The sequence below is a fragment of the Martes martes genome (genome assembly GCF_963455335.1).
Source record: "Martes martes genome assembly, chromosome: 15".
Lineage (NCBI taxonomy): Eukaryota > Metazoa > Chordata > Mammalia > Carnivora > Mustelidae > Martes > Martes martes.
This window is the reverse complement of record NC_137903.1, coordinates 62,947,227-62,966,898: the sequence shown is the minus strand read 5'-3', so window position 1 is coordinate 62,966,898 and position 19,672 is coordinate 62,947,227. Positions and strand designations below refer to the sequence as shown.

The following is a 19,672-nucleotide window of genomic DNA, read 5'->3' as shown; positions in this document are numbered from 1 at the left end:
TGGACTGTGACACCAGCTCTTTTCTTTTCCCAAATCCCGTCCAGAGGCTGCATTTCTTGGTTAAAGTCATTCTAAGTATGACCAAGTAAACCTGTCTAACTAGGGAATCTGAACTAGAGAAAACACTGGTTGCTGGGGATGTGGAAAAACCTGACTCCATAGATCACAAAAAAAGATCCATCCTCGGTCCAAACAGAGGACAGGGAAAGTCATTGTTATTATTTTAGTAAGCCGAAAAGCACGATGACACTTGGCGACCTGGGAAGGAGAATGCAAAGTGACTTTACTCCTCTTAGCACTTCATTCCATTTTCCATTTGTTCATGACGAGATTCAAAGGCACTGCCGGACTTCTAAAAATGACTGGGACTATTTCAATGGACCTCAGCCTTGGGGAGTTCAAGCTCTAGGATTATCTGGTATTGCAGAGAGCAGGAGAAAAGTTCATCCAAATTAAACAACAACAGACTACATGGCATTTATACAAAATCCTTCTACTGTCCCCAAAGCAAAATGGTCTCTGCCCCGCTCGGGCACACAACCTGCAGCCTGCACCTTGGACCTTTGTGAAACTTCCTGCAGCACTTTGTGTGCTGTTGATTTAGGCTTCGCTTCTGGGTGGAGGCCCACTGGGGGGCATGGTGTGGTAGGAAGAGGAATAGATTGGGAGATAGGGAACCTGGTTCCACTTCTAGTTCTACAAAATAACTAGTCAGCCGTCTTACAAGGCACACAGCTTTCTGAGCTATCAGTTCCTTCTGTGGAAAATGAGCAGATTAAATAAATCGCTACTTTGTATCTCTAAAACTCAAGGAGTCAGAAGACAGTGATACAGAACACAGGTCATAGGCTGGAGAAAACAGGCAGGAAATAATTCAAAGTGGCACATGGCATGATTTGTCCAGGCCTTACTGGCGCATCGAAAATTCTTCAACGGAAATAACTTCTCACTCCTCCAATGCCTTTGTCCCCTCGTTCGTCTGCCTCTTTACCAATTTTATCCAGTTTTAATCTGGTGTCCTCATTATTGACACATATGTTTTATCTTCCCCGTTGGCTATAAGCTCCTTGAAAATACCACCCGTCTTTTGATATTCTGCTATTTCCAGCTCTGGATCCGTAAATATTTGTCAAAAGAATCAATGGTTCCAGGGAGAGTGTTTAGTGAACTCTTCTAAATAATTATTACATTTAAAAGATAAACTTCAGACTCAAATGTTTTACTTGTCTCAGTTCATAAAATTGGATTCGAACTCCCAATTCCAAGGCATTCACAGCAATGCACTGTTCTTTTACTAAATATTCACAGATATCCATTCTGGAGACCTTTGCTTTTTGCCCCTCACCCACTAATATCAAAAGGCTGCTAAATAAATACACAGATAATAACAAGAACCGCATTTTGTGCCTGGGACGAAACCATTATTTCATATAATTCCTAAAACCGTACTATGAGATTTTAGATGAGGATTACTGCTTCTAAGAAACAGTGCCCTCAGATAGGAACGGAGCCAGGTTTATCCAACTCCAAAGTTCATGCTTTAAACTAGAAGTGCCCACTTCCTCTCTGTTTCATATCCTCCCAACACAATGTACCTAGACTCTTATCTCTGTCTCTAGTGTGAACCCTGCATCACTGTGAGGCAACAGAACCAACATTATAGAAGAGAAAGGCAATGCTTTCAAGCTTTGTTGTACTGAAAACGCAGTGACTTGCCTTCGGAGTTCTTAAGCTCTCAGAATGATGCGTACGGAGCCACTGAGCGGCTGGGTGAAGTTAGAAAATTTACTGAAGCTCAATAAACTTCAGTTCTTTGTCGGTGAAATGTGGACAGCAGCACTGACTGCAAAAAGTTTTTATAAAAACTCGATGACGAATTCTATGTTCAAATACCTAAAATGCACAGTAGTTGCATGGTAAGTCCTTACTGTCCCCTCCCAACTCTGCCTTCAGCATGAGCCCAACCTTCCCACAGTCCGTGACATTGGAAGAATGAGCTCTGCACGTGTAGGAACACCTTGGCATCCCTGTGAAGGAGAACTTCTCTCCTCCTCAGTTTAACCAAGTTCCAAATAAAATGCTTTACCTCCCCAAAAGATATCAGAGACCACCAAGGCCCCAGCCACCCTGAAAGGTCTTTGCTATCAACATTTCCATTGAGTTGAATAGAAGAGAATTTGCTCGTTTCGCCATGAACAGAATTCTTCTCTGAGGTCTTTACTTGGCTACTCAGTGGTCCAGAACTATGCTCTCCGAGAGCCCATCCCATGATGATACTTACATCGAGTAAAATCAGAAGTATTCTTTCTCATATTTTCTTCCTTAATTTATTTTTAAAAAATGTTACCACTGGATCTGCAACAACAGCGACCTCTGCAGGGGCGCCTACCGATTCGTTTGCCAAACATGAAGTCTCTTGGATTGGAGACATCAAGACGCCAAAGCGTGGCCCCTGAGATATCTCACAGCACAGGAGGGGAGGCCAGAAATGGAAAGACAGTTGCAATCCAGCCTGGGGTTGGTACCTAGGAACCCCAAGCGACGAGTCTCTGACGTTTCAGGACACTAGCCAGACCTGATGGGTAAAGGTGGCCCTCAGCCACCCAATTCACAAGTACTTACTGATGTTTGAGACTAACCTAGAAATAAACACCAAGATAGGTGGCAAGGTGTGCACCTTTGAAGGACTCTTGTCTCTTCCTCCTTATAGAAGCCGGCTGGCTCGGACCCTCGCAAACCGACACTGAGGAAAGCAATGGACTTTTCTTTGTCTCTTGGTCTCGACCACGTAGCCTCAGTGGTGGGTGGTGGCATCACGCCCAGCCCCGTATCTGATGTATGACTCCCCTCAACTGAGATCCATCCCCACCGCCGCCCCGCCCCGCACCAGCACAAGCTTCCTGGGCTCCCAGGGTGGCCTGTTCCATATGGGGCAACTTTAGCTGACAGAAAGTTTGCCATCTACGAAGCCAAATTTACCACCCTCTAGACTGAGGTGTTTTAGATGTTTTCCCCCACGGACTTCCTTTGGGGTCTAGTGAAGCTCCTTTTCAGGATAATGTTTCTAAGGTCAGAAGTGTACACTCACTTTTTTGAGAGAGAGAGAGAAAGAGAGAGAGTGAGCAGGGAGGGGCAGAGGGAGAAGGAGAAAGAGAATCGTAAGCAGGCTCCACGCGGGGCTGGCTCGCGTGACCCTGAGATCGTCGCCTGAGCTGAAATCAAGCGTCAGACCCTCAACCAACTGAGCCACCCAGGCTCCCCCGGAAATGTATACTCTTAATAGGGAACTATGTATGTGTATATACACACACACACATACACACACACGTGTGTATATATAAAAATATGTGTGTATAAATATACAAATATGTATATATACTAACATATTTTTTAAAAATGTGATATAGATTTATGTGGTCTTCCTTACATGTTAATAGTAAGATCTAGAAGTAGGTATCACAAGTACCATAATTTTGAAGTAGTGGTATGTGTAAGTGATATTTTGAAACATTTGTATCGACTGTGGTGTAGTATGAAAATAGCTCTGATTTCTATTAGTGACAAGGCGATGGTTCTGCTAATACTGCTGGGGAATGCTGCTCACGTTCAGAACTAAAGGGGATGGGAAATTTTGGTTTCAGGGCAGTAGAGACAAAGATGCCATTTTTTACCACCCAAATTCATAGACTCCCCTGAATTGCCATAGATTACCCCAGAATTGTCACAGACTAACCCCACGGAGAAAGAATTCTCTGTGAAGAATTCACAGAGATTTTAAAAAATCTGCTTTTTGCAACCACACACAGCAAATTGGTCCTCTTGAACTCTCCTGCTTCTCCTAAATTAAGCCTTCCAATTCAAACCCGACACTGTTTCCAGAATCTTTAATAACCTTATCACTTTCTCTGCATGAGCTAGTTTGTTAATTTCCAAATGAAAGCACAGCGCCGGGAAAGTTAGCAAGCATTCCAGTGTGTTATGACCAGCCCACACAACCCCAAAGGAAGGAAGGATTAACTTGGAGGGACACCTTGGCACCCTCTAATGATGAAGTGATCTCTCACTTGGGGAAGAAAAATGTGTCAAAATGGTTGATTAAGTATTTTAAAGTCAAAGCAGTACGTTGTTTAAAAAGAGGATTAATTGACTTTTAATGACGGTTTGATTTTCCTACTGAAATGATCATTTTAAACGCGAATGTGTTACACAAGGGGTCAGTAACACAAAGGAAAAAGGAAAAAAGAAAGTTTTTTTTCTCCCACATGAATGACTGAGTTTATCATTTGTTTAGCCTACACCGAATGTGTGTATTTAAAGCCTTTAAAAAAAAAAAAAGATGTTATTTATTTATTTGACAGAGATCACAAGTAGGCAGAGAGGCAGACAGAGAGGGAAGCAGGCTCCCCAACGTGGGGCTCAATCCCAGGACCCTGAGATCATGACCTGAGCCGAAGGCAGAGGCTTAACCCACTGAGCCACCCAGGCGCCCCTATTTAAAGCTTTTGAAGACTGCACCTTTTGGCAGATAAACAGGAGTCTCTGCTGCTAGCCATAAATTAGACATAGCGGGAGATCAGCAGAGGTAAAATTCATTAAGCATCAACTCTTTGCTGGGGAACCAAAAGATGAATAAGAAATGGCTTCTGTCCTCAAGGGAAATTTAAAATTTAGTGAAAGATGTAAACATATGACAAAAATAATTATCCAAGGAAGACTAACGCCGGGCTATCTTGGAGGGGGAGAACTATGCAAAATGATATAAAGAAAAGAGTTGAGCTCTTACAATCAGTATACTTAAACTGTCAAATGGTTTTGTTAACAAGGCAAAATAATACCATAGATTTGCAAAGCCTCCTGTATTACCATACTCAGCAAACACCCTTATAGTTGCTAGAATATTCTTTGTCTTTCCTACTTATTTGAGCTCTTCATGATTATCCCCATAAGCTTGCACAACACCTTGCACACAGACTCCTCTCCACATACTATAAATAAGTGAATGAAGGTGCAACCTACAATGGGAAAGGTGGGGGGGGGGGTGAATCCCAGTTCACAATTGGCTTGTCTGTGTTAATTGCTGAAAGCTCTTAATCCCCCTAAGCCTTAGTGATCTCACCTGTAAGGTGGGGATAATAACAAGAATACTAGGCTTTTGATAAAGCTTAGAGGATACCCATAAAAGACTTGAAAAATAGTCATCCTGCAAGGAATGTCAGCTATCATTACAGAAGGAAGCATGTAGAACTGATGTTTAGGGCTGGAAAGAAATACAATGATCCACTTCCATTTCTCTTTTTAGAGAGTGAGCTCAAGAGATCGTAGGCTCTCCTTAAGGCCACACTTCCGATGTGGAGAACAGGAACAGGTGCAAGCCTGGTCCTCTCATTTTCGTAGCTTAATAAGCTTTAATAATAACCAGATAACCCTCTTCTAGGTCAAAGAGGTCTTAATACCATTTGGCCTTCTGAAACCCAGTGATGCCATTGTCTGTTTTCTCCAAAGTTTACATTCTCTGAATTCACAGAAGTGAGATATCTTAAGTACTTTTTTCATATTATTGGTCAAGTTGAAGTCTAGGAGACAGATATATATATATATCTGAAGCTACACATTTCTGTATTACTGCAAATATTTAATGAGGAACAATGAGGGGTGCTCTCTGCAGGCTAGAGGATGTGGCCCTGAGAAATGAACACGTCCACAGCAAAGGGGTTAAAATAGACACAACCTATTTTTTCTCTCCAGTAGTGGGCTTGAGGGTGACTATCTTTCATCTGTTTATCAAATCAGACACTCCTATGACCACAGACTTCAATGAACAGTCAGTCAAGATTATTTCCACATACACAGCTTCAATCACGTAGTGAGGAGTTGGTGCTATAGAAAGAGGTTTGCTTGTTGTTTACACACGTGTGAGGAACTGGCTGATCCAGGAATTGAGTGCAACAATGTATGTGGAAACAAAGTGCAAAGGATCATCTAGCGATAATAACCAGATCATTTTGTTACTGTTGCTTTTGTTACTGCTGTTCAAAGAAGTTCAACAGCTACCTATTGAATGGTTATGTTGGTTATGCTGGTTATGCATAAATGGTTATGTTTTTAGCTTTCAAATGTCCTGGTTATGATCAATGCCTTAATAAAACTTGCAGAAGATAAATCCTCAGAGTTCACGTAACGATTAAATTATATATTATGCAGGAACGTGTAATCTGGCACGTGTTCAGCACTTAACAAATGTTAGATGAATCTTAATTTGTAAAATGATCAGTAAGGGAAAATTAAAGATAGCTTGAAAACTGGATGAAATTTAGATTCCTAGAAAAAGCAGGTGGCAATGAAATCTCATTATAGACCTGCTGGGTTTTTATTAACTGTAAGTACAATATCACACATCTATCGACTTGCCTGAAACACTGCTACTATAATTAGAAAATATAATGCATTATCCAGGGTGTGTGTTGTAATTGCATAAAAGCAGAGCGAGGTGGCGAGTTTCCCGTAGGTGATAAGATTAGCCTCCTTCAGCTTTTAGAGTCCCAGCTGTAGAACCAGGTGGAATAATTGTGAACGCAGATGGTATTTGTTCTAGGCAAAGTCAAGTCAGCTTAGCATTTCACATGAGCTAGTCAAGTGTCCCCCTCAGTGTGTTCTCTTTTTCTCCCTCTTTTGGTGTTTAAATAAATTATAGGAGTGGAGAATTTTAGCTTGGAACTGCTACTAATCCATACCACGAAAGTCATTTTTGTGAATATTTGTGCTCTTGGTGTCACAGCCTTCAAAAACCCTCTTTGGGGAGAATTTTTTCATTAAGTCCTGTATTTCCTTTGTCTCAAATTCCCTTGCCTTCACAATCCGGAAATGTTTTCTTACTGGAACAAACCCTCAGGTGTGTCTTCTCCTGAGGGTTACTGTATCCGCCAGCAGCCTATGATCTTACTTACCCCGCTTTGCCTCTCAAACAGGTAAGTGCCTTCAAAGAGATTTCCCTTTCAGCCATGGGATTCCTTTATTGCAAAGTAATCTAGAAAAAAGAGACGGACTCCAGAGTTTCTCTGACTGAAGGAGCTGGGAAGTGCTACATCAAAAACTGAGGAACAGCAGTGCAGCTTCTGAGCCTCCAGGATTTGCCTCTCCCTCCCTTGTTGCTGACGCTCCACGATTATCGCACTGTGCTGGGTTCTACGATGACCCTGGACAAATGTTCCCCCCTTTACCCAAGCTCCCGCAGCACCACTGGGACAGTGCGTCATTCCAGACAGTACGTGGGAGTGCTGCCGAGGCTAATCTGGCTGAGAATGGGGGAGACACACAGTGACCTCCCTTTCTTCCCAGATACCTAGACATCTCTACTTTGTCCTTGAAAAAACCTCCTGCTTTGATTCAAGGACACCACGCCTCCTAGCAGAGTACAGTGGCCCCAGAAAGAAGTGCTTTCAAGGCTGAGCCCTGCTGGGCAGATCCTGAGGGTCCCAGGATTTGCTTTCCAGAAGCTTCAGCACTACCCTTTCTTGACACAGAGGTCATGGCTTCCCTCACTCTCGTGTGCCCATCCCCAGCCCAGGGTCCCTTCCGCCTCCTCCTCTTTCAGGAGAAACCTCAGCTTTTCATCAAGAATGCTTGTTTTCTGGGCCTCCCAGACTTTGTTTTTAAAGCCCCTTCTGAGCTGCATTCTAAACAGCCTTCATATTTAGCAGCAAGCTGTGTGTGGCATTTGACGGCACAAATCACGGCAAAGAGACAAGGGTGTTCCTGAAGCTAAAATCCCCAACCTAGCTAAATTAGGATGAAGCATGCAGGAATTCTCTCTGCCAGCTCCAGGTTGCCCGCTGTAAGAGTGATTATTTCTCTCTTCTGTGCACATTTATAGTTTGTCCCTAGAATATGGTTGATCCATGAAAGTAAGAACAGTGCGAGGCTTATTTGCCTTGAGTTTTTCAAAGGCTGGACTAGGTGTAGTAGGGATTAGGTCTGACCATCTCGGAGATTCTGAGATTCTAAGCAGTAGATGTAGAATTTTTTTTTTTTTTTTTAAGCACAAGTCTTAGACTCTGGAAACCACTAAAAAAAAAAAAAAAAAGGCTATTCTAGCTCTTCTGTTTTGAAACCAAATTCATTAGGATTCTAGAGACACTATTGACTGTCAATTTACAAAATGTATCCTTGTGGCCCTGAACCTGCCTTTGAGACATGCTTGAAACAATGACAAGGTGTACAGAGAAAGCAGCTCAGAAAAAATTCCCCTCGAGAACCAATTCAAAAAAACCCTATTCTCTCTTTTTTCCACCCTGTATTCTACTTCCCTTTCTCCCACCCATCTCCTGGCAGAGTAAAAAGAAAGACCACTTGGACTGCTTCAAAGAATGAGGCTAATTCAAAGACAGAGAAGTTGAGTTCTCTCTTAAATAGGCGGTTTTCCTGATATTGCCGGGCGGCTCTAACTCTGGAGGCAAAAGTAGAAACAAATCTTTCTGAACGGTGTATCTTGTATTAAGGGCTCTTGACTCTGCTTTTCAAAGGGAAGACGGTGCCTACTTTTAGGGGGACAGGTTTAGCTTTTTTGGAGACTGGAGAAGCCCTGGTCAAGAGGAGACGTCACTTTTACAGTTTGCACGCTGCCCTCTCCTGGTGAGTGTTAACAGCACATCCCATGTATTTATTTTCATCCCATACCTGGGTGCAAGGTCCATGTGTACCCATGAGAGTTTGTTTAAAATATTCAGGAAATCGCACTGAAAGTTTATAGTGGAAGCTTATTTGAGGAAATACACTCATTATTCCTTTGACTTTTGAGTTCCTATTTAAGGATGACAATCTTTATACCACCTCCCCTCACACTCTTCGGTGCTTTGACCCTCTCCCTGTTTGTCACCCTCTTAAGGCCATGTGGCTCTGGGACTCCGCTCTGCACATCAGTGGTCCGCGTGAGCTGGGTCCTACGGACGAGATGGCCAGTCAAAGACATATCCCCACCCAGGAGTGGTGGCCGTGGGAAATACCTGTATTTAGACTAGGGGCTTGAGGACCATACTTTAACCTGACGTGGGCTCAAAATTCATTCTACACATGATTGGGTCAGTGTGTCCAATTTAGAGAAAAGAGAACTCTGGGGTAGGAAGAGAAACAGCTAAGCAAACACAGGAGTAGATGGCACCAGAGGCCAAGTTTATAACTGTATATTTCCCCTTCGAAACGATTTGTCTTATTTGCTGGCTCTCTGTGTGACTTGTTTTAAGCCCAATACTTGGCCCAGGCAGTTGCTCTAATTCACCACTTTCTCCTAAATACTTAGTGGACCCTGATACTGAGAAAGCGTTTGCAAGCTGGCAGGACGTGGCTGGTCTGATGTCTCGTGTGCCCGTGCCTCCGCCGCCTCTCCGTGTTTGTCCTTGACCCAGGCCAGCCAGTCCTCTCCATATCAATAAGAACTCGGCGCCCAGACTGGAAGCCTAATTCCATTCCTTTGCTTTAGAAGAAGAGGACTAAGGAGGAGTTGTTTACTTTAAAGAGATTTCAAGGCAAGTACCTTGTTTAAACTTTACCAAACTTATAACTTGATGGTACCTAAAGCTCTAGCCGGCTATCCTAAAACACAGAGGGAATGAACTTTCGATTACTTCTCCCAGCGAAGAATGATAGCACGAAACAATAAGTAATCAAAGCACGGTTTACATTTATCTTTGAAAAGCTCTTAGTCCAGACAAAGTGTGTGTGTAAGTATACATATTCAGCCTCACATTTACACTGTCCTTACTGACATGCCCAGAACTGCTCTGGAGCTTGGATAGCAGGAGGGAAACGGGTCTCTGTGTATTTCAGATATTATACTTTCAGATTGAAAAATAGTGACGCAAAACTACACTTTTAACTGCAAATAGAATTGAGTGGGGTCAGTTAATTAGTGTTTATTGAAATAGGTAAATTCCTGACAGTTTCCTTTGTGATGTAAAAAGAGAAAAATACTCATATAAAATCAAAATGCTCTCTGCAAAATAAAATACTCACTTGCCATGTCTCTTCTTTGACATGGTTTCAAAAATACCCCGTTATATCATTTGAACTTGGCATTGGGCAACCGTATGAACAGTTTTCAAGACTCCGTGGTCGAGCTAAGCATGCGTTTTCCTTAATGACAAAGATTAATTTGATTTAAAAAAACAGGTCAGTGTAAATTCTCTATTGTGATATGTAAAACAAATACCTTTCTTATATCTTCCTTATCTACCTCGGGCAGGCACATGTCTTGGATCAGGGGTGCCCTACAATCCAGGCATGACAGAATGGGGAACTGTGAATTACCAGTGGAGGGTTTGAATCTGTTCCACCAAGAATCCACTGAGAAGAGTAAGAGAACACGTTCAAGTTCTCTTGTTCTCTAGTAAGAGAACATTCTCTACCAGCCCTGCACCTGCTCTAGGGCCGTTCTCTCGTGGAACCAGAGTCCTTCACTGCAGGAAAAGCTCTTATTCGGGGGATTCAGGGCGGCTCTACGCCAGCTGTTTGAGGATCGCCCAAAGCAAGACTATCTTTTAACTCAGCCTTCATTCAATCCCCACTGGCTTTTCCAAGGCAAAGACTGAACTCATTAAGCAATGCTAATTTAATCACAAGTAATCAACAGGAAAAAGGAAAGTTATATAACCATCTTCAAAATCTGAAATCAAACATGGATATATATATATATATATATATATTTTTTTTTTTTTTTACTAAATTCATGTCTCAAAATAAAATGAATAAAGACAGGCCAGGACATGGCCAGGCATCTACGGATTTTAGTATCCAATAAAATCAAGCCCCAGAGGCGCATTTCCTCCCAAGATCCCATCTACGACACGGTTCCAGTTCGCGACTTTTTCGGGTAGTGATCCGTGAGGTCTCGGAATTCTTCCCACCGGAGGTGCACAACACAGATGCACCTCCAGCTCCGAAGACAATGCCCAAATCAATCAGGTACACAGCGGGAGTCGCCGACCGTTGCTCCGAGAAACCCCGTCCTCCCTTCTCTCTGCGGCCGCGGCGAAGCGACACGGCGCCGTTCCCACCCCCGAGCGCGGCCCACGCCGGCCGCGCTTTCAGGCTCAGAGCCGTGCTCTGGTCCGCGCGGGCTCCTGCTCCCCACGGGAGGGTCCCGACCTGGCAGGGCGGCGGGGACCGCTCGGAGCCCGCCTTCCCGCAGCCGGACGCGGTCCGCCTCGCCGTGGTCTCCGCTACGACGGAGCCGCCGGGGCAGCCCGACAGCGCGCAGAGCCTGGCGCGGCTCCGGAGACAGGGACGCCGGGCAAGTTGGACGGCCCCGTCCCAGGCGCGGATAACTGAGTGCGCGGCCGGACCCCGCGCCCTCCGAACGCGCTGAACCGCTTCACCCCCCAGGGCGCCCCGGGACGCGCCCTCGCCGCTCTCCGCGGCGACCCGCCGAGGAAGCAGAGGCGCCGACGACTTCCAAGTGCCCGGCGGAGGCAGAAACGGGGAGCCGTGCCCGCGCCCCGCGGCCGCGACGTACCTGCAGTGACGCGATGGCAGCCTCGCCCTCGGGGCCCGGTCCGGCGAGCCACAGAGCGCCCCGCGGGCTGCGCGCCGGCTCTGCGTCTGCCGCCTCCGGGGGCCGGCGGCCGGGCTCCCGCGGACGCGCATGCGGGGGCGCGCGCGGGCGGGCGGGGGGCGGCGCGGGGCGCGCGGGGCTGCGGCTGGCGGCTGTGCACCGGCCGGGGCTCGCCTCTGCCTCCGCGCGGCGCTGCGCCGGGGCCTGACCGCGGCCCGGGATTCCTATTGGCTCCGCGCGCCGAGCCAATGACACCCGCCGCGCCCCCGCCCCCGCCGGGCTCCGCTCGGACCCGCAAACGCCGCCGCCACGCGCCGTGCCCTCGCTCGCGGGGTTTCCCCTCCGCTCCTGCCGCCTGGGTCCGCAGCCCCGCGGTCGGCGGGTCCGGGCTGGGAGCGGACGTCCCGCCCGAGCCGTCCCGCTTACGTGCGGGAACCCCGCATGCCCGAACCCGCAAAACCCGCTCGCTCCCCTCAGGTCGTCCTCCTCCCCCCTTTGTGGATGGGTTTGAATGTGAGGAATGTGCAAAGCCTGTGTGTGTGCGGACACACACGCGCGCACACACACGCGCGCACACCCCCGCGCGCGCACACACGCACGCACGCATCAGGCTCCTTTTGTTTTGAAGAACTGAGGCCAATGAAATTAAAAGGCAAGCTGAGCCCAATAACCGAAGTGAGAGCTCCACGAATAAAATCTTGAATGAATTCAGTGGAAAACACTCACTGCTTGAGTTTGTTTTCTGTTCCAAATAGCGCTTTGGTCACTATCCCTATTTTTGTTTATTCAATACAGAGGTTTCTAATGCAAATCAGACTTTACAGCATCCAGTGATCATGGAACGATGACGCCAGACCAATTCCTGGGCTGCGTGGGCTCCGTGTGTTTTATCGGAAGGCTCCGGGGACGCCTGCGTGCTCCTGCATTTTGTTGTTGTTGTTGTTAAATTTGGGGGTCTTGTCTCCACTGATGGTCTGAAGACACTCACTTAGTGGGATTCACTGGCTGAAGAAAGCTGGTGAGACTCTGCTGAAAAAGTTACCTGGATTAAAAATTTCAGTCTGTGTAGGTCAAGAGTGATAAACTCAACTCAACTGAGAATGAGCCCCCCCGCCCCCCACCAATTTCTCTTCTGAGATCTGACAAACCTGACTGGAGGAAGTTAAGCATAAAAAAAAAAAAACTTCACTGTGTTTTCTAAAACAGACCCTCCCTTAGCGTCCATCACCCCTAAATCATTTTCACTTGTGCCTATTTAAATTTTAATGACGGTTCTCCTCGACGAGAAATATTGCTTCTGAAATCACTGAGCTGTATTTTGATTTTTGATTGAAATTTTCCCCCCAATGTTATGCCTTCTGTCTACTAGTTTCGTATTTGATGTCCTGGTTTCAGCCCAGCTCCTAACACATCTTGTTGCAAAGTCACAGGAAACAAAAATTAGTCTTTGGAATTCACTGTCACCAAACTACCTGCTTGCTTCTCTTACTTGGACATGTTCCAAGAAGCCTTATTTTTCGGAATGGGCCAACCTGAAACCAGCTGAAATGGACAAAAGAAATACAAAACAAAACCACATTTGGCCACATTGGTTTCTGCCAACAACAATCCAACTTCCAAATGGCATCTCCTTATTACTTTTACAACTCGAATCCATTCCCTTTCTTCAAGTAAGCAATTAAAAAAAAAAAAAAACGCTGACATAAATCTTTGGATGTGTGAAGCTTATTTCTTCTCAAGGTCTCAACAGTCATAGAAAGAAAGGAGTCATAGGTAAGATTTTCCAGATTTTCCAGGTGGAGAAACAAACTCAGAGAAGGATAAAGTTGCCTGTGTTATGAAGGTAGACAGCAGGCAGAGCTGGGAGATTGGATAACTGCTTTCCTTCTTACCTTTTTGAGATTACTATTCTATACAGAATATTCAATCCGAAGGGAAGTGAAGTGTTAATATTGGAATTTGGATTCCCATGTGCCTTTGCACAGACGAGCTAACAATTCTTGAAATCATCTGACCAACTTGGTAAATAGTTATTTGACAGTATCCCAGGACAGATGATGGTATGTTCTAATAAGCTGCCAATAATTTGTTCTTTCTTAGAGTTGCCTTTCCAAAACGAGAGACACGACTGATAAAATCAAGCAGGTTGTTGTGTTTTCTGCTTGTTATTTGGGGGGATCACTGTTGCACGTTATATTCCTGAAAAGACCTTAAAATAAAATCATGGATCACTTAAAGTCACAGATAAATCTTAAACTTTATTTTAGGTGATAATTCAAGCCTTCTTTCCTTCATTCATGGAAGCATATACCTCTTATACCCGATTAGTCATGTGACTTAGAGAAAATAAATTATTAGTATTTGTTTTTCTACGTTTTATTCTTTTGATCATTTTGCTACTTTTAAAAAGATTTTTTTTCAAAGATATTTCTCAAATGCTGCAATTAAATTAGCTCTGATAAATAATATAGGTGGTGGTAATAAGAAAAACGCTGCATCTCAGAAGACACCACAGTAAACTGCCCAGCACAGTAACAGCGGAACAATCTTATTTCGTTTTCCACTCATTCAGCCCCATCAGGGTCACCTGTTTAGCTCGTACCGTGCCTTTTACGGGAGATATCCTCAAGCTGGCATGTGTCCAGAATAGTCCATAGGACAGCGGTTTTGAATGTTATAATTTATAGGAGATGATGAAGAGAATTGGGTAGTTTGTCTTGCAGAAGGGATTTGGGGTAGACATGATAACAATCTGCAAATAATATATATGAAAGAGGGAGTATGTTTATCATTCATATATGCTTTAAGCGTATTGTCATTTTCACAAGTATTTTCTGACTTGAATCTTTTAACAACCCGATGAGGAATATGGGGCAAAGAGTATTAGCCTGATTTTATAGATAAAGTCTGTATAGGAAAGTAGAGTAGAGTAACATGATTTAGTTAGGCTATGCCACTAAAGGGTGGGAAAACTTGAAATGTGGGCCAAGCCCAGTGCTCTTCTGGCGAGAAGTTGAAGGAGGTGAACAAAATTCAGAGTAGGGTAGGACTTTTCATAATTAGAGCATTCAAGCAAATGCAAGGATTTCCTGGCAGATCGATGATTTCCCAGTGACCGAACTGGTCAAGAAAGGGCTCACAGTCATCTAAAGAGATTAGATGATCCCGGGTTTCTTCCAGTTTGACAGCATCTTTGGTTTTATTATGGAACTTCAAAATATTGTAAGAGAACTTATAATTTCACTAAATGACTCTCATGACATGGTGTTAAGTTTAAAAAGTTATGATTATGATATAAATATATTTCTGGACTAAAGACGATTAGAGATGACCTTTTAATCTTTTATCCATATGATGACTATGCATCATTTGCAATAACAAAAAACTTTAAAAAGCCATACACAAGAAGAATAAAAGAATTTGCAATTTTTCTCTACTACCCAAAGATACAAGATTTCCACATAGCTAGTATGCTGAAGGCTGATTGACTTTCTAATAAGATAAGCATCATACTCTCGATGTTTTCTATACCTATTTATCATTTTCTTTCCAACATATGTTAGATGCCTTTTTAATGCTGATTTTTTTTTCTTGGTTTTATCTCATACTCATCTTAGTAGCTTTTTTCTAACCTATCAATTTATTGATAAATCTATAAGTGTTTGTTTAGTCCTTTTATAGTGATAGTCATTTTCCTTAGGTTATCACGACAGTTTAAATTTAACATTAAAGTGAATTTGATACATGAAATTTTTAATTCTTCCATTTAAATATATATTCTTCCATCAGATTAAAATCTTCATTTTACAGAAAGGCCAAAACTCTACTTATTGATGTTGTATACATACACTGAAATCTCCAAATGGATTAATATTTAGGATTCACTGATATAGAGGCATCTAAAACTTACCACCCACACATTGCTGCTGCTTACGTGTATGGAACAGCATTTCTCTCTCGTGTCACAATATTCCTGCACCAAATGCGCAAGAGTGATTTATAAGATTTATAAGAGTTTTTATAGGAAAAAATATAGCCCTTCCTGGGTTGCAGAATAAACTCCTTGGGCATGAGAGTGCCATCTGTCATGCTTGTGTCACCCCAGTGGAGCAGAGAGTACAACCCACAGAGGAGCTTGGGAAATTAACAAGAAAGGGAACGACCACATATTCAGCTCAAACCCTATATTTTCCCTTAAGACCCAGGGAGCAGGTGGCTGTGGGTTTTTTTGATTCATTAGTTCATGCTTATTAGATGTCAGCAAGGCCTCTGCGCTGTACTCTTAGTTCTGAGATATGGATGGAAAGAGGCAAAGAGGGCAGAATCAGGGTGAGGGGAAGAGAGAACAGCCTTTGACCTCAATGTGCTCGTGACACAGCAAACAGGAGACGGCTAAAACAAGATGTAGTAATGACAAATGTAGTTGAGATCATGGCCAGGACAGCCTCCATCATGGTGCCTGCCGCCCCACAGCTCTTTCCCCAACCTCACAACCCAGGGCTAAGGAAGCCCTCCTAGATAGTCCCGTACATGATTACAGAGGAGTCATACTCATGTTGATCCGACTACAGGCATCAGACAAGACTAGGCTCAGAGGCAAACAATCTGTCGGTCGTGCAGATATAGTGATAGTGGCTGCTAGTTGCCAATCAGATTTCCTCTTTTGAAGATCTTAAACTAAGGCTATATCTGGGTATCGATCTGCCTGATTATCTACCTATCCATCTAGCGATCCATCTATAGTTCGCCGTCGAGAGCAATGATATTATCTTCAAGAGTCTGAAAATCAGAGAAAGGAGAATATACTGTGTGTGATTATGCTGAAAACGATCGTTTGTGAAGTTTTGACTAAGAATGCAAGACAAGGGGGTGTTCCGTTGCTCACTCTTTCTCGGTTTCCATGGGCTGTACCTCCATTTCCCTTGTTTCTGTGTGTGTTCTTATACTAAATCTCCCGATGCTCGAGGTAAGTTTTGTGAATTTCTCCTCCTGGGAAAGGAGACTACAAGAAGAAAAAAAAAACCCAGGGAAATATGGGGGCATCTCCCATAATCTGAAAAGTTAGATTAACCTCAGGCTAGTTTTAAATGACGGACATTCTTGCACGATCGTTTGGCGTGTGGACTTCGATGTCAACAAAGGGTTTGGATGCTGAATCCCTTACTGTTTGGGATTTCTGCTTTTCTTCTTGGGTTTTGGTTTTTGCGTATATAAAATAAGGTTAAAATACCTATAATGTAGAGTTCTAGGACGATTAAAGTAGATTTGGCTTCAGAAAGATTATACAGTGCCTGGTCCAGAGAAAATACTTAATAAGATAAGGAATTCAAGCTCACTGGACCAGGCATTTCATATTCTGTGGATAGCGGGAGTTGTTGAAATTCACTAATCGATGTTTGGGTGTGGAGGGGAGAATCTGTGCTATTCCAAATGAATTGGGGGAAGGGTGCCCTCTCTAGGATTGGCTTTAACCCACACAGTGTAGTCTACTGATTTGATTTTTAGCAATAATCCCACGTCGTTCTGAGCTGTGCCTTATGAGAAGAGAATAAGTTGCCTATTTCCATTCTAGCACAGATTAAGGCAGTGTAATTATATGATGAGTCTCTCTATACTCCTTAAGCAGGGACTATGTCTCATTTAATTTGCTATATCCAGCACCTACCACTGTGTCTGGTACATAGCTGGCCCTCAGTCAAGGTTAGTTGAATGACTTATTTTCTAAATACTCTGATGAGAAAGTTAACTGATGGATGGGTTATCTTGTTAATGGAAAGATAACTTCTTTATATGGATTATGAACTGGCTTAGAATGTGATTCTAAAGAAGGGGTTCCAGTCTGTTTTGTTCAATAGAAATACCGTCTGAATTAAGTGGTTGATAGTGGTTGGTTGTATTATTGTTCCCCATCCCACAGGACTTATCCTTAAGAGAGGATTATATACGCCCTCTCCCCCTCACTGAGGCTTGGCAATTTGGCTTACTCTGGGCACAAGTTACACGTGTGCTTCCCAAACAATGCAACAGCCACAATGCACGGCTCCCACCCCCCACTTGCTTTTGTTTCCTTCCAGGAGACCAGCAAGGTCCTTGGGTCTCTGAATCAGGATGGCATGAACATAACCAATTTGAGACATAGGGTTAAAGATAAACCTTAGTTGTCATAAACCACTGTAATTCTGTAGTCATTTGGTGACTGTCGCACAACATAGCCTCGGCTGACTGATACTCTACAGTTTATTTATACATATACTATACATTTTAAGTCATTTTTCAGAGACCAAAATCCTTTTGCATAGATAAGATTCGGTATGCTTGTTAATAGATGTTTCCTCTTGTCTTACTTAAACTAGATATTATACTAATGTGAATGCTATGTTATGAAATTCCTATAAAGAAAAAACAAAAAAAAAGTATCAGATTTTACACCTAGATCTCCTTTTAGTGTTCAATATTTCTTCCCCCCAGTGCCATACACTTTCTGAATAAAAGACTCATGGGAATCACTTGGTGACTGTTGCTGAAGTTCATTTCCTGACATGTGGCCACAGAGACCCAGTGTGTACTGGGTTGACAACTGTGGTCCTGGAATGAACATCCAGACGGACTGGCCCTCTGAATGTGTCTGGGCCACTCCCTTCCTTCTTCAGGACACCCTAGGAAGGACAATAGCAAACGTGGGGCTGTCATTCTTACCGGTCTTAATGACTTACCACATTTTACAGGACTCAGTTTCACATCTGTAAGATGGGAATGCTAAGACTTACCGCCCAACGTTGTGTAAAAATGACCCACTATCTAAGCAAAGTGTTGAACAATGGCACACACTGAACTGTGCACTTTCTTCCTTCTGAAGTAGTTTTCCACCTCGAAAAATGCACACCGTTCCTTCTAGACTGAGCCCGATGCCACCCTTGTCCCCCACCTTCCTCTGTAGTGGATCAGGCATTCCTTTCCTTCTAAAATTCCCATCATAGGAAGTCTCTCTTTCTCTTGTTATTCTTGGCGAACATATTCAAGAGAAAGAATTCTGGACTCAGACATCCCAGGTTCAAGCCCTAGCTCCATCAGTGTCTCTCAATCGCTCTCTGACTCAGTTTCCTCATCTCGAAAGAGGGACATCCATAACCCTTCCTCATGGATGTATCCAGCAGAGTTCTTGGTAGGAGACCTACAAATAACCTTTGTCAAATGAACAAAAGGTTGCTTATTCCATTGTGGTAAGAAACACTACTCCTCCCCATCTTCTAGTACATTTTATTTAATAGACGTGTTGCCCAATTACTGTCTAACAGCCATTGATTACATCTCAGAGCAATTTCTGGAGGAACAGGCAGAATTTAAATACTCGGAAGAGATTTTCTCTAGTTGTGCTTGTAATAGTAGAAAGTATTAATTTTTAATTAGTTTCTATTAAGAATGGCAATATACAGTACTATTATTTCTTAACCTCTGTTCTGGGTTATTTACAAAGTCGATTGATCAGGCTCCCCTCTCCAGTCCAGAGACAGAATTAATATAAATCAACCCTCACTGGTTCTTCTGTTCTCCCACACACACATTCCTGCTGTCTGAAAGGACCCGAAGCAAAAGTTCCTGATATATTTAGAAGGGAACAAAAGTTAGTACGGAACAGCATTTGACCTCTGTCTTGTATTAATGTGAATCTTGGGCTCCCCTGCATGAACTTCCAAAAGTGACATATCTCCCTGTGGGATCAGTGACAAGGGGACAGCTGGCCGGCCTCAGAATGAGCTTGGCCCCATAAGGACTGCAGGCCTGTCCTGTTAGAAAAGCAAGGGCGAGAGGCTTCTCCCCAGCTGGTGCCTTTGGAGGGACTTTCTCATCAAGGGTGGTTATAGAGCCAGGGTCGAGAAGTCACAGATCTATGGGGATTTGGTTATAATAGGAGTATGTTCTATTAGTCTTGAGAATTCAGAATTTCATGAATATTGAAGAAATGCATGTGGCCACCACAGGAAAATATTGATTCAACTTCTGCACCCAAGTGTCAGCCTATTAAGAGTTAATAAAGTGAGCCAAATTGATTGGTAACATTGATCTCTAACTCGGGCAGCAGAATTAGACCTTGGGTGTGTAAAGAAATCAAGACCAGTAGATACACCCCAT

The 19,672-nt window shown here is 43.6% G+C and overlaps 1 protein-coding gene across 1 annotated transcript in view; it reads right to left on the bottom strand.

The window, feature by feature from the left end:
• GREM2 (gremlin 2, DAN family BMP antagonist) overlaps positions 1 to 11,631 on the bottom strand; it is a 108,678-nt gene extending 97,047 nt beyond the window's left edge. Inside the window, exon 1 of the mRNA XM_080824612.1 lies at positions 11,504 to 11,631. The gene's annotated coding sequence lies outside the window, so the exon portion shown is untranslated. The remainder of the gene's footprint in view (positions 1 to 11,503) is intronic.
• Between the last annotated feature and the right edge of the window lie 8,041 nt (positions 11,632 to 19,672).